At 44.4% G+C, this 16,075-nt stretch overlaps 1 protein-coding gene across 2 annotated transcripts in view; it reads right to left on the bottom strand.

The window, feature by feature from the left end:
- AFF3 (ALF transcription elongation factor 3) overlaps positions 1 to 16,075 on the bottom strand; it is a 719,747-nt gene that overhangs the window by 163,869 nt on the left and 539,803 nt on the right. The gene's annotated exons all lie outside the window — the stretch shown is intronic.

The raw sequence follows: 16,075 nt of genomic DNA, 5'->3' as shown, positions 1-16,075 counted from the left end.
CATGCTTTTGGGTCCAGAAAAGTTAAAAGTAAAAACAAAAACAAGAACCTCAAACCCCATGATTTCTGATGATGATAAAATGATATTCTCATTAGCATTGCTGAATTGTTTCTTTATAGAAGAGTAGTATTAGATTAAGTCATTTCAAAAGAAATCTCACTTAGAAGCACACTCTGTATCAGAAATGAATGCAGAACTGTTCTGCTGGGGGTGGGGGAGATCTACTTCTGATGAGCCCTGGGCCTCCAGGGATCAGCCTGAAGGCCTGAGTGTAGGTGCTCCAATGGCCTTACTGTCCTCCTTGAAATCACCTTCCAAACACTGTCCCCTAAAATGTGCCTCAATTCCTTTAGAAGCCAATTATAGGCATATCATCAGTATATTCCTCTGAATATTTTAATAAGTCATTTCAGTGACTTTTGGGGCAAAGACCTGCCAGGACAGGGCATGGGTAGAGGTCTGCTCCAACTGGCTTCATGTTTGGAGTAGGTCGCGTCACTTCCCTGCCTGGCTCGATTCATAATAATGGTGATCCTGTGCCATCTCTGAGGTCTAGCTCTGCATTAGATTCTGTAGGCTGAGGACATAAGTTTGTCCCTACTTTGTAAGGCTGGAAAACTCTTGTACTGTCCTGGAGAGCACAGCTGAGGAGCTGTTGAGTCTGGCCTGCCACTGAAGCATCACCCCTATAGCACATCCGGTCTGTTTTCTCACAGGCTGTGGCTCCTCTACCGGATAAGAAGTCTCAATCGCTTACTATTTAAACCTCAAGCAAACGAACAAAACAGCAGCAAAGACTGTAGAGCTGTGCCCCCAACTGTCCTTTATGTCCACCTGGCATGTCAGCCATTTCTCTTGACCTCAGGAACTCGTGCACCAGGCTTCAAAGAGGAAAGACATGGGGGTGATTTATTAGAACATTGGGAAGAACCTGGGAAGGGGACTATGTTTTCTTGGTCCTTGAGTCTCTAGTGATTAGCACAGTGATGACACAGAACACAAGATACCACTTTGTTGGTGAGGCTGGGGCACCTTCCCCGAGACAATTTTCCTACCAAAAGGTACACGTGCCTTTCTGATGAAAAAATACCAGAGAAGCCGGGCAGGGCCTCACCTCTACCCCTTACTCTCTCCTTTGGGGTAATCAGCCAACGGCAATTTGGTTTAATCTCACAGACTGCCCCTTGAGCACTGGGTTTCCTAAGTGTGGGTGGTCCTGTCAGTGGGGAAGAAAAGGGAGGGAGAGCACACACAATCATCGTTAACACCCCCTTGTTGTTACATGGAAGTCATGTCAGGGGTGACAGAAGTTTCATCTTCACACGGGCAATTGTGTGCACAGATGCAAAGGCCACTTTCAACCAGAGCAGGACACCCCCAAACACCCCAAAACAAACACCCCACAGCAAGGCATCTTAGCTTGGTTGCAAACCAGCTGTATGACTTGGTCACCGTGTCAAGTCGGCATTACAGAAGAAAGTAACCACAATAGTAAAAACAGTGGGTCAGATAACTTCTAAGGTAGAGAATACAGCTCACTTTGGTATATTTTAAGCATGTGCTAACTGTGTAGACACATAAATGCGTTTCTGGTCAGATCTCACACGGCCTCTCACATCCCCGATCCCAAGCAGTTGCACCTCTTGACCTCGGCTTTGTTGTGTCTGAAGTGCGACTCATCTACCTGCTCACCACTTCCAGAGGAGAAGAGCTCCACCTTGTTTTGTGAGTAGTAATCATTCCACCCTTGAATCTCTCTCATCTAAATAAAAAAAAGTGTATTGTGTTTCTGGCTAGTATCTAAAAACTGAGGATCAAATGTAAAAATACTCTGTATTCAAGAGAGACTTTAAGAGAAGTCAGAATCCAACTAAAGTTTAGAATATCTCAGAATCTGAGGCAATGGCCATGGAAACGCTGAGTCACACGGACTCCCAGCACATGTGACGCAGACTAGGGCAGACAGTCACCGCCACCCTGAGCCCCACTCCCTAACAGACACACCACTGAGATAAGTAAGGCTGAGACCACACAACAACATAGCCTGGTCCTTCCACTTTGTTCTGACACTCACAGCAGAGTCCCTGTGACTCAACTTTCAAAGCACAGTGCTTGCCTCCATTCACAATGCTCTTCACATCTGGTCTAACATTCATAAAGTGCCCACTTTTAAAAAAAATTATGGATTTTTTTAGAGAGAGTGGAAGGGAAAGAGAGCGAATGAGAGAGAGAGAAAAAGAGAGAGAGAGAGAGAGAGAGAGAGAGAGAGAGAAGTATAGATCTGTTCCTGTATGTGCCCTGGCTGGGGATCAAACCGGCAACCTCTGTGCATCAGGACAATGCTCTAACCAACAGAACTATCTGGCCAGGGCACAAAGTACCCACTTTTAATGCTGGAATTATCAAAGTAGCTTCTGAGAGAACCCCAGGAGGAGCTAGATGTGTTTGAGGGTATAGCTGAACAACAAAACATGATAGAGGAGAAAAGGGAAACACTGTGACATCCACAGCACTCAGGAGCTTTCAGTGGTCGGTATGTGGCATGGAGCCCGGCACCTGGCTACCTCCACTGAAACACGTCGGTGGCACTGCTGAAGTTGGGCCTCAACCCCAATCCACCCATGTGATGACACTTGCATCATCCATCTATTTTCAAAGGGAAATAGATAAGAACAAATAACAAACAAACGTTTTAAACCAAGAGTAAAAGAAATTTCAAACTAAGTGTTAGTTAGGCCATGGGTGTGGGTGGGGCTCTCTGACTATGATTTTGAACAAAGGAAGCCAAAGACTGATGCTCAGAAGGGCTAGGACAGTTTGGAATGGGTCACCAGCGCAGAAGTACAGGGTCTGTGCTTTAGCACCGTACTGGGCACCCTGCTGCACACTTACACCCCTAAGGAGGAGCACCAGCCAATGATGCCATTCACCCAGAGCCCTACCCCTTCACGTCCTTCAGAGCCCCTGAGGTGACTGAGCTCCTGTCAAACAGTAACTCAAGTTTAAATGGATGCTCTGGCCGGGTCTGTGGAGTTCTTTCTAGATGTTTCCTTACTCAATCTCCATAGCAACTCCTCTGAGGTGGGCCTTGCTGGGCAGCAGGCTCGGTGGTCAGAGCACAGGCTTTGGGGTCAGGCTGTCCAGGCAGACTCCCAGCTTTCACACTCAACTAACCATGTGACTGGATATCTGCCTCAGAGGGTTTTCCAGAGGAGTCATGACACCATCCGTGGAAAGCACTTAGCAGAGAACCTGGTACAGAGTAAACACCCACTAAGCGTTCACTTCTATTAGTATTCCCTTTACCTTTTGGGTAATTCCTTTGGAGCGTCTCAGAAATGTGCATGGGTAAACAGTTTAGAAGACTAAGATGTTTCTGCAATAAAGCCTTAAAATGGAAGAGGAGGGCGAAGGGGGAGAAACAGGTGGGAAGAGAATTTATGTGGGGCCTGGGGGCACAATGCAGGGTGCAGAGGGTGTTATACTGGGTGGGCTACTTGAAACCACATCAACACAATAAATTAAAAATAAAAATTAAAAAAAATTTTAAAAAGCCTTAAAACGAAGCCATTTGCTCTATTTTCAGGCCATTTTGAAAAGCTGATGTTCCCTAGAGGCTGTCGAGGGGAATGTATTTTAGGTTACAACTGCTGCCATAGTTGGCAGATCTGATGTGACTTCACGTCTACAGAGGACAGAAGATATGCCCATCAGCCTGTGTGCACAAGGACATGTGCCCTGGGAGCGAATGGTCAGCCTCATGGCCAGGAGTCCTCCAGCAGGACGCACTCCTGATGACAACAGGGATAGTGGAATAAAATAGACAGTGAGATCAAACTTTCAAATGAAGGCCAGACAGCAGAGGTGCCGCCAGCCATGCTCTGAGCCCGAGGAGCTGTCGAATTGCTGGCAGGAGCTCGAGCTAGTGCCCGGTTATGACTTCCAGTGAGATCTGCACCAACTAACTGAGACCTGAGACATGGAAGGGATTCACGCAGGATGTTTGTTAACATGTAGTTTGGTGACTGAGGTTTTACCCATTTTTCACTGGAGAACTGTGTTAGAAAACAGTGTCTTAGGATTGTTGTCCAGGCACATTATAACACGCCTCCAAATCCTGGCATGCAGAATGGTAAGGTTTCATACTGGGGGCTGAATGGTTTTTCCTTCCACATAGGGAGAAAGGGCCCTGTGAGAACTGCACTGAAGAAAGGGTGTGATGGGCATCTGCTCGGAACTCTGAAGGAGGAGTTGAGCACACACATTTCCCTCGGCAGTTTGCCAAGTGCCACTTTCCACCTGGAAGGAAAGTCCGCCTTACCACCAGTGGTAGAACTCCCAACCACTGACTAATTCACTTGTGTGTTTACTGTATGGTAGGCAACTTCCCACAGAAAGCACCCATCTCCAGGGCTGGGTCCCTTCACACACTACAGTCATACCAACACTGCCATTTTAGCCATTTTTTAAGTGCCTTAAAATTGTGAAACTGATATACATAATTCTAACAACCCATTTGCCTCATCTGAAGAGATCTTCCCTCAGTAGCTCTCAGAAAGGGAGTAGTTCAATACAACGCCAGCAACTTTAATATTTGATTATGGTAACTTCCCCGTGTGCATTATTTTTAACTGAGCCGTGGACAAATTTATGTTGTAGCTGGTGCTGACATTTTTAGGCCCCTAAATTTCTTAGGAAGCAGAAACAGTAGCCTCCTCTCGACAGATGGCTGACTGCATCTCACAGGCCTCTGTATCTCACACAGGTATTGCATGCGGGCCCTTTACCTGCAAACATAATGGCAGTTATTTCACAGGGCAGTGGTTTTTAATCAATAGGACTTCCCTGGAATTACTTGTCATTCAGGGTCCTTAATAAGTTTGAAGCCTTTAGTAAAGGTCATTTTATTTAGTTATACCTTAATGGCTTTTTAAAAATCTGAGTTTTAATTGGGCTGTTTGATTTTCAGATTGTTTCTATACTTGGTTCTACAATGATCTCCTCCTTTTTGAGATTTAAAGCCAAAGACAAATGTCTATGACTCCCCATTAAATATATTCATACAGGCCCTGGCCGGTTGGCTCAGTGGTAGAGCGTCAGCCTGGCGTGCAGGAGTCCCGGGTTCAATTCCCGACCAGGGCACACAGGAGAAGCGCCCATCTGCTTCTCCACCCCTCCCCTTCTCCTTCCTCTCTGTCTCTCTCTTCCTCTCCCACAGCCAAGGCTCCACTGGAGCAAAGTTTGCCAGGGCACTGAGGATGGCTCTGTGGCCTCTGCCTCAGGCGCTAGAATGGCTCTGATTGTGGCAGAGCATCGCCCCCTGGTGGGCATGCCGGGTGGATCCCAGTTGGGCCCATGCGGGAGTCTGTCTGACTGCCTCCCCGTTTCCAGCTTCGGAAAAATACAAATATATATAGATAGATAGATAGATATAGATATAGATATATAGATATAGATATAGATATATAGATATATTCATACATGCAAATATTTATTCGAGCAATTAGCAATACATGATAGCCTGTTTGTTATGCAAACACACCCCTCTGACCATATTCCCCAAGCCATCATTTCTACTACTTGGAACATGGGAGGGAAAGTTGAAAAAATAATTTCATTCTTTCTGACATCCACTGCTCCGTCAGTGCTACCATCTCCCTGGCTTACTTTTCATAGCTGGGTGACCATCTTCCTCTCTGCATTGCTTAGAAGAATTTAGCCCATGCCATTCCAGTTAACTGAGAGCCAGGATAGCTCATCCTGGGGGCTGGTGATATAGTGTGTCCAAGACATGTGAAGTAACTTAGTTTGGAAGCAAATGGAGAAATGAGGAACAAGACAAGAGGGTGGTCTAGGTGAGTGGTCCCCAATCTTTTTTGGGCCATGGACCGGTTTAATGTCAGAAAATATTTTCACGGACTGGCCTTTAAGGTGGGACGGATAAATGTATCACGTGACCGAGACAAGCGTCAAGAGTGAGTCTAAGACGGATGTAACAGAGGGAATCTGGTTATTTTTAAAAAATAAAACATCGTTCAGACTTAAATATAAATAAAACGGAAATAATGTAAGTTATTTATTCTTTCTCTGCGGACTGGCACCAAATGGCCTGTGGCCCGGGGGTTGGGGACCACTGGTCTAGGAGACCTCAGAGTTCCACACCCTGATGTTCTACTATCCATGGTGTCATAGCTACAGCTTTTGAAGCAATGGTGATGATTCGTAAGGAGATGGCATTTGCTCACGCATATCTCCTTCCTGGACTTCCCTTTCTGGGGTCTGTTCTGGTTGTCAATGAAATCTTAAAAGACTTGATTCTGCCATGTTTGTCCTATGGAAAGGTACACTGTACCTGTTCTGTTTGTGACCTAATTTTTTTTCTAAGGTCAATAAGCTCCAATGGCCTTTTTCTCCCACCCGAGTCCACCTGACACCTTCAACACAGGCGTGACCGCCTTCCCTGGTAGAGAGAATCTCATTTCCTACCATTTAGATCTTTGAAAAAACCAACCTCACTTAGGAAACCTATCAAACCCTGGTGAAATACAAAACATGTCTCTTCAAAATCTTGATTGAGCAATGGCCTTTCCTCCTAGGACCTGTCTAGCATATTAACATAGGATAAAGAGAAATCAGAGGAAACTGAAACTTAACATTAATAAAAAGATGCAGTCTGTTGTATGGGTGGGGTGCGTGGGATGGTGGGATGAGTCCTGAGATGGCAGCCAAAAGCATTTTAGTCTGAGTTCTGTCCCTTACTAGCTTTCTGACCTTAGGGGATCATTTAATTTCTCTGGACATAATTTGCACTTCTCTAAAGTGAAGGTGGGGTAAAATGACCTCTACAGCCTCTCACTACTCAGAATTCCTGGATCTGTACCTCCACCAGTGGGTGGGAAGTCTGGGAAGATGAGAGGGAGCTGGAAGGAAAAACTGGCCCACAGCCACAGGTGACCACAGGAGGGGTATGCTCAGGTGTTATGGCTCTAAAAACAGAACAAAACAGGAGGCAGACTTGCAAAAGGCTCACCATGTAGCAAGGGAAGTCTGTGCACTAGTTGCTCTGATTTGTTGGGTCCCCACTTCTCTTGGATGTGGTAAAGACACAGCTCGCTAAAGTTACTGGATATAGCCTAGGTGTTTTTTTTTTGTTTTGTTTTTTCATTGTGTATTTTTAAAACTCTGCTGGTGTTTTTTCTTATTTGGAATTGCCATTGCAGCCGGGGTGCCAAGCAGTCCAGAGGGGATGCTTTTGTCTAGGAGAAATGCAAGGCTGCGCCCACTTCCCCTGAACACCCCATGACTCTTTCTATCCAGGAAGATGTGAATGTCACACACAGTTCGTGTGATTGTAAAAGTATGAAAACGCTCCATCTTTTCCATTTGGGGTGATGCAGACCAGTTATAAAGTAGCATTCTTAGCATTCTCTGAACATATTAGACTTGAAAATTGCTTCCTCCTGAAAGAATTACAGGGAAAGAGGTCCGTACAGACTCCATGATTTCTATCAAAAAACAACCAAGGGTTTAGAAGGAGTACTTTGAAAGGGAACACTTTCTTCTCAAAGATGGTTTTAAAAATTTCTGTCCTTGTTCCTTACTAGAACTTCTAGAAAATTAACTTCTGACATCGATGTTCTTGGTATTAAAGATTTGGGTTTTGAAGGTTTCGTAAATTCAAGTTCAGTGCGTGAGAGAATAAGACCTTTTTCTGAGCAGACACTAGGGGAGAGGTCAGAGGACTCTTAACAGGGAACAAAAAGTTTTCTCGGTTGCACGGATTCAACAATGGGCATTCTTCAGCTTAAACCTATAGGCAGGGGAATCCGTCCCTAACCAGAAGGGAACTGAGATTTGTATGCATTTAGCTCAAGTGTGCGATGTCGAATAATAAGTGCTTGTTAGCAAATGAATAAGTGGGTTGTCTATTCTGTCTGCTAACTCATGGTCTGCTTGTTAAATTGAACTTTTGAGAGTAAGCCTGCACTAACTCCAGAAGAGTCATATGTACAATAGGTTCAGGTCTGTTCTTTGGTTCATAATACTCATTTTTGAATTTTTTGTAGCTATTGTTATTGACAAGTTAATTACTAACACAGCCCCTAATTAACATACTTAAACAGATAAACTGTTAGGATTAGACAAGAGAAGCAAGCATATCCTCCTAATTAGTGAATGCATGCACTTTAAACTACACCAAGCTCACATGTTGCCTGAGTACAGCATAACACAGTGGTCTCTGAACTTGAAAGCTCCTTAGAATCACTCGGGAATCTTTAAATGCCTGGTTCCCACCCTACCCCATATTCAGATGTAAGAGGTTTGGGATGTGATATGGGCATCCAGATCATTAAAAGCTCCCTAGGGGACTGTGATTTACAGCAAAGTTCGGAAACCACTAACACAGAACTGGATAGAGAGTCTGAACGGCTAAAGGCCATGAATAGCTCTGGACCTCGGATAAAGCTCCAATTCTGAGTTGTAGTTTGTCCATTAATAAAGTGGGATGACAGTTGAGTCTCAAATAAGACAACAAAAGTGAAAACACAATGTAAACTGCTATGCCTCCCAGGAGTTTCTCAGTGAAGGAGCAGCATTAGCTGGGTGCTCAAATACTGAGTCACAGGCTTCGACCCCAGAGATACTGACACAGCAGGTCTTGGATTAGGCACAGGCATCATCCCAGATGAATCTACCATTCAGCCAGGGCCTGAGAAGCAGTCTTAATTCCAAGTGAACTATCACCTTCTCTTTAAAGCCATCTCCAATCCATAGGACAGAATTCTTCCATCTTACCTAGCTTTGCACAAATCTAGTGCATTGTACTTGGATGGTCTATCCACTCATCTCGCTCTATCTTCTCCCCATGTGCCCCCATTGCTTCCAGAGGAGGGGTTTATTTCCTCAATGCCTAAGATAAGGCACAAACCCATCCTCACTAATATTAAGGAATTCTCTCAGGGACACTCAACTGACAAGTCAAATGGACACCTTTGTTTTTGTCTTGTTTGATCACTCTGATTTATGTGATATCCATGCGACATTCCTTCCTCAAAGTGCTCCTTGCACAGTTTCTCTAGCTCTCCAGATTCTCCTCATCTTTGATTTCCCGTTTCCGCCATGTGTCCACGCCTTCCAGCCACTCTGCACAAGGCGATACGATGCCAGGCTCCCGCCTTCAGCTCTCCTCCTGTGAGCCTTCTCTTCTCTTCATCTCTGACCAAGAGATGGCCTTGTCCTCCATGTGCCAGCTCCTTAGGGCCAACCATACTCTGGGGATCTCTGCCCTGCAGCTTCCCAGAGGCTAGAGCCCACAGAGCTGATCTCACTGGTCATCGTCAGTATCTAGTAAAATGCCAGGCATAAAAGAACCACACAATAAGTGTTTGTGGAGCAAATAAATTAATCTCTACTTGTATGTGCCTCTACCCTGATTTGTCCAAAACCACAGCCCATTACCTCCCTACCTAAAATCCAATGTTCACTGCTAAATTCTGTGCCCAGGCCAGGGGCACTGCACTCACTTGGTCATCTGCATATGGCTTTGGACTTCCTGTCTGTCCTCCTTACAGACCATAAAACTCTTAGTCGTGTCTGCCCTATTTCTTGAGCTTCCCTTTGAACCCATCTGTTTCTCCATCCCTATCACACAGCTCTAGCCCACACTTCCAGTTCCCAGTCTTACAGCTTATGTCTGCCTGCAGTCCTACCTCCAGGTCCTGTTTTCCCTCTTGCTGCTGTCTACCTACAATCTAAGTTCCTAGTGTCTGCTGCTTCTGAAGTCACACCGGCTCTTCCTGGCGGGCCTCAGCTCACTGTGGGTGCTACCCTGTCCTAACCCTGGAACACAATCCTGGAACCACATCTAGTTCCACTTCTCTGTACCTTGGCCTGTCTGTTCCTCCTGCCTGAAGTGCCCCTCTTCCTGCTCTCATCTATTCCTCACCCTTCAACACCACCCCAAAGGGCACATCTTCTGGATGCTCAGTGACCTTAACTCATTTCCCTCTTCATACATGCCTATTAGTGCACTTACCACTATGTTATAACCTCTGTCTTCAAGTCTGTCTTATCTACCTGACTCATGGTCTCTCCAAGGGAAATGTCTGGTCTCACTCCTATGTCCCCAAGGTCTGGGGGACAAAAGTATTTATTTAATTGAAAAAAACAGAAGCCCACACTCCTGCATAATAGGAGTCAAGTCCTATAATGGTATACAGAAAAACTTGACCCATGACTCCAAATGGAATGCAATAGTTTAAAAATATACCTTTAGCGTGCGGAGGACCCGGGTTCGATTCCCGGCCAGGGCACACAGGAGAAGCGCCCATTTGCTTCTCCACCCCTCCGCCGCGCTTTCCTCTCTGTCTCTCTCTTCCCCTCCCGCAGCCAAGGCTCCATTGGAGCAAAGATGGCCCGGGCGCTGGGGATGGCTCTGTGGCCTCTGCCTCAGGCGCTAGAGTGGCTCTGGTCGCAGCATGGCGACACCCAGGATGGGCAGAGCATCGCCCCCTGGTGGGCAGAGCGTCGCCCCTGGTGGGCGTGCTGGGTGGATCCCGGTCGGGCGCATGCGGGAGTCTGTCTGACTGTCTCTCCCTGTTTCCAGCTTCAGAAAAATGAAAAAAAAAAAAAAAAAATATATATATATACCTTTAATTATCTGAGAAATAATGAACTCCAATAAGTGATATAAATTTTTTTTAAAAAATCACAAATTTATAATAACTACACATTTGAAAGCTCATTGCCTATTACCTTCAAAAACAAAAAGCAGTCTGACATATTTGTTTCCTGCAGAGCGAGGCCAACAGCAGGAGGCGTGGAGGGAAAGTGTGGAACACCAGACTTGGGCTCAGTGGAGGTGCAGGGAATGTCTGCGCTGCTGTGAGAACTTCTGGGGGGCAGGGGGACACTGGGTAGCAGTGTCCAGAGCTTTCCCAATAAAAATTTAGCTTTTGAAATATATATTTTGGCTAATAGTATCCTAATATTTTTTTTAAAGAAAATTTAACTTGTGTGCCAAGGCGTTTCTATACAGGTAATAATGGAATTTTTAAATTTTCTGTATATTTTTGGATTTCTTGGTGAAGGCAGGAGCAGGGAGGGCCAGGAGGAGTGATAAGGAGAAGGATGAAGACGCCAGCGTGCTGTACACGGTGTTAAGAAAACTGGGTGCGAGTTCATCTGAATGTCTCGGTATGGGCAACGGGAGGCAGTGACAGGTATGTGAGAAAATGTGTTTAAGGGACTCACAGTCACTTTGCTGTGATGTTGTCTGGAGTCTACAAAACTAATCTCTTAGGAGAGCTGAGGCCCAATAGGCCCTTTCTAGCCCCGCCAGAGCCTTCCTCCCTGCCCTGTTTTCTTCTCCACTGAATGACTCCTAACTATTAATAGAATGTCCTTACCTGCCTACCTGCCATGTACTCCTTACTCTAGAAAATCCTAGGCTGCCAGATCACCAAGGCTGCTCCCCAAACCAGGCTGCACCCAGCCAGTGCACAGTCTTGCGGGCTCAGTCAGATGTTAAGGGGAGAAATCTAGAATTTCATTTGTCACTGAGAGCTTGATATAAGATCTTTCAATATACCCATGCCCAAGTTATTTCCATGAGAAATATGGACCCCATAATAAGGCCGTGCCAGCAGTGTGCGCACTGGCTGGCTTGCGGGCCTGCAGTATGGGACAGTGCTATTTGGGGGAGTCTGGTGTTGCCGATGTGCTAGTGCCCTTGTCCCCACTGATGTACAAGATGGTAGCTCCTCTGTTTCTGCTCAGCTGCCTTCCCCACAGGAATGCTTCCCTTAGAGCCAGGGAAAGGACTCAGACCACAAATGAGCTTGTACACCAGGCAAATCCTCTTAGAAGAGATTTCAGAGGCAATGAAGCTATGATGACTCTGGAGATGACAGATTTTTTGTTGTTGCTGGCACACCCCAACCCTTTCTTTGTAGGGAAACCTATGCAGAAAAGCAGGGGCCTCCAACGAGCCTCAGCAGCAGCATCTGCCTCCCTCCCAGGAAATATCACAGTGACAAAGTGAATGGTCCCCCTGGCATCAGCGAGAAGATGTCTAATGGCTGGACAACCCCAATTCTTTGAAATAAACGTTCTTTCTAGCCCTAGATACTATTGCAAAGGATCGATATGCCCAAATCTAAATTTCCTATGGAAATATTTTACATACCACTAGGATTCCTTATCTAGTGTCATTATTGATAGTAATCATACATTTTTTAAATTTTTAATTTTTTAAAGGAAAAAAACTTACACCTCGTTTTAGAAGTTAAGGTGATTCTAACCAAAGAAAATTAACAATAGCACTGACTCCTGGATTCTGAAATTTGTCCATCATAGGTTTACTGCTGGTCCCTGTATAAATTGGACATGGCTACTGCATGCTCCTAGGCATGCCTCTTTTTGTCTGATAACAACTACTTCTTTCTATCTTTCCTCATTTCTGAAAAATACAGTCATTATTATTATTTTTTTAAGATTGAACATGACAGCTGGTGATGTTGGTACCTTATTTACAGTCTGTCTTAGTAAATAAAAAAAGCACCTCTTTCATTTCCCACTTCATCATCATTTCCAATGTTAAGGTGTCTTATTTAAAATTCAGCCTTTTCACTGTGTAAATACATAGTTCTTACTCTTCAATGCTTTTCAGAACTCTCTCGCCAAGAAATGAGAGATAGGGGCTTCAGACTTTTAAAGGACTTTATGGATTCATGGTCAATTCTGACAGAAGACCCACAGGATCACCCATGCCCCACTAATCGTGCAGCAGGTGTAAAGATGGGGTGTGGTTAATGTGAGCCACAAGCAGCAGGTCACACTGCAGCCCAGAGGACGCTGGGCACTCTGAGTGTGGGTGAGGGATGTCCCAGCTTTACTTCCCAGCCTTCTTTACTTGCTTGGTGATCTGGGGGTAACAGTGGCTGTCAATTTCCTTCTCTATAAAGGAGTAATTGAAATGCTTTCTTGGAACTGTTATATTTGAAAAACAATATGTGTACAAAGGCTCTTGCACTCCCAGGAATAAAACATTATAAAAAGTTGTTGCTTTACAATATACAAATTTAATGCAATCCTCATTAAAATCCCACAGTGATTTTTAAAAAAGGAACATAACAAAAATATCACTGGATTTGTATGGAACCACAAAAGACCCCAAATAGCCAAAGCAATCCTGAGGAAAAAGAATGAAGCCAGAGCTATCATACTACCTGACTTCAAATTATACTACAGAGTCACAGTAATCAAAACAACATGGTATCGGCAGAAAAATAGACACTCAGACCAATGGAACGGAATAGAGAGCCCAGAAATAAAACCACATATATATGGTTAAGTCATCTTTGATAAAGGAGCCAAAAACACACAATGGAGAAAAGAAAGCCTCTTCAATAAATGTGCTGGGAAAATTGGAAAGCCACGTGCAAAAGAATGAAACTTGACTATAGTTTGTCCCCCTGCACAAAAATTAATTCAAAATGGATCAAAGACCTAAATATAAGACCTGAAACAATAAATTACATAGAAGAAAACATAGGTACTAAACTTACAGATCTTTAGAGAATATTTTATGAACTTGACCCCAAAGGGAAGGGAAGTAAAGGCAAAATTAAATGAATGGGACTATATTAAACTATATAAAAAACTTTTCTGCACAGCAAAAAAACCCTGAAACTGACAAAAAACAAAAATGCAACCAACCAGTTGGGAGAAGATATTCATAAACAACAGCTCCGACAAGGGGTTATTATCCAAAATATACAAATAACTCACAAAGCTCAGCAACAAGCAAGCAAACAATCCAATAAAAAATGGGGAGAGGACCTGAACAAGGGGTGGCTCAGTAGACAGAGCATCAACCTGGAATGCTGAGGACCCTGGTTGGAAACCCTGAGGTCCCTGACTTTAGTGCGGGCTCACCGGGCTTGAGCGTGGGCTCACCAGCTTGAGTGTAGGCTCATACCATGACCTCATACTCACTGGCTTGAGCCCAAGGTCACTGGCTTGAGCAAGGGGTGACTAGCTCAGCTGGAGGTCCCACTCCCCCAGTCAAGGCACATATAAAAAAGCAATCAAAGAACAACTAAAGTGCTGCAACTAAGAGTTGATGCTTCTCATCTCCCTTCCTGTCTGTCTCTCTCTCTTGCTAAACAAAACAAAACAAAACAAAACAAAACAAAACAAAAAAAGTAGGAGAGGACCTGAACAGATATTCTCCCATAAAATCATACAAATAACAAATAGGTATACAAAAAGATGCTCATCTTCGCTAGTTATTAGAGAAATGAAAATCAAAACTACATCTCACACCTGTTAGATTGGCTGTTATCAACAAGACAGGTAATAACAAGTGTTGGAGGCTGTGGAGAAAAAGGAACCCTCATTCACTGTTGGTGGGAATGTAAAGTAATATAGCCATTATAGTAGGTAGTATGGCAGTTCCTTAAAAGAAATTAAGAAAAGAGCTACCATATGATTCAGCAATCGCTCTTCTGGGTGCCTAACCAAAAAACTTGAAAACACTGGTACATAAAGACAAATGCACCCCAACGTTCATCGCAGCATTGTTCACAGTGGTCAAGACATGCAAACAACTAAAGTGTTCCTCGATATGTGGAGGACCCAGGTTTGAAACCTTGAGGTAGTCAGCTTGAGCATGGGCTCATCTGGTTTGAGCAAGGCTCACCAACTTGAACCCTAGGTCACTGGCTTGAGCAAGGGGTCACTCGGTCTGCTGTAGCCCCCGCCCCTGTCAAGGCACATATGAGAAATCAATCAATGAACAACTGAGGTGCCATAATGAAGAACTGATGCTTCTCATCTGTCTCCCTTCCTGTCTGTCCCTCTCTCTGTGTCTCTCTGTCCTGTCACACAAAAAAAGATGCGGTACATCTACATCTATACAATGGAATACTACTCAGCCATAAGAAATGGCAACATAGTGTCATTTATGTCAACATGGATGGACCTTAAGAATATTATACCGAGTGAAATAAGTAAATTAGCAAAAGCTAAGAACTGTATGATTTCACACATAGGTGGTGTTGGGAAAACATCTGTGTCAGGCTTGCTTGCTTGCACTTCGCATGATTAGTGCATGAACACGTGGCAGGCCATATCTGTACAGCCTATATAAGGCTACGAGGTGCTTTCCTTGGGTGCGGATTGCTTGCCCGCCACTGTGAGGGGTCGTTTCCCTGATTGTTTGCCTGCTGCTGTGAGAAACCATTTTCCCCTGCCTGTTTGCTTGCCCACCAATGAGAGAATCTATTAAATGGGAATGGCCCAATGCTTTCTAGCTCCACAGTTCCTTAACCATCTGCCCGAATCCAACATGGACCTGCCTGGCCTCAGCCACCAGAATTACAGGTGGGATTTAAAACTGAGACTCATGGACATAGATAAAAGTGAAGTGGTTACCAGGGGGACAGGGGAGGGGAAGGGGAGTAAAGAGGTACAAATATATGGTGATGGAAAATGATTTGACTTTGGGTGATGGGCACACAACACAACAGTTCAAATGCTATAGAGATGTTTACCTGAAACCTATGTATTCTTATGAAGCAAAGTCACCCCATTAAACTTAATTTCTAAATAAAAAAATAAAAAGGAAAAAAAGTCACTTTTAATAAATAAAGGCTGTCATTTGGTTAGATGACATACTGTGTTGGATAGTTATGAAATGAATTTATTAAAGCCTCGACTCTCCCTTTCACAGAGCCTCGAAGTGCAGTTCTGTGAACTGACCCGACACCTGGGGCATTTTTGCTGCTGATGCTCATAAATTCTCTGCTGCCTTCTCTGATCCATCCTGCTGTTTCACATGGCCGGCCAACCTTCCCTTCCCAAGTTTGGATAGCATTTAGATTTCAGTCCAACTGCTAAGTTTTATCTGGGAAAATGGCTGACTGCTTTGGCCACTTTGGCAACTACGAAGAAAAGTTACATTTCTGGACCAGGAGCAGGCACGCAGCCATCCTCCTCAACAATCTTCAAATGTCTAACACATCTTCTTAAAACAAAGGTTTTTTTAAAAAAATTAAAATAATTTTTCTTA

This window comes from Saccopteryx bilineata, chromosome 3 (genome assembly GCF_036850765.1).
Source record: "Saccopteryx bilineata isolate mSacBil1 chromosome 3, mSacBil1_pri_phased_curated, whole genome shotgun sequence".
Taxonomy (NCBI): domain Eukaryota; kingdom Metazoa; phylum Chordata; class Mammalia; order Chiroptera; family Emballonuridae; genus Saccopteryx; species Saccopteryx bilineata.
This window is presented reverse-complemented; position numbering and strand designations above follow the sequence as displayed.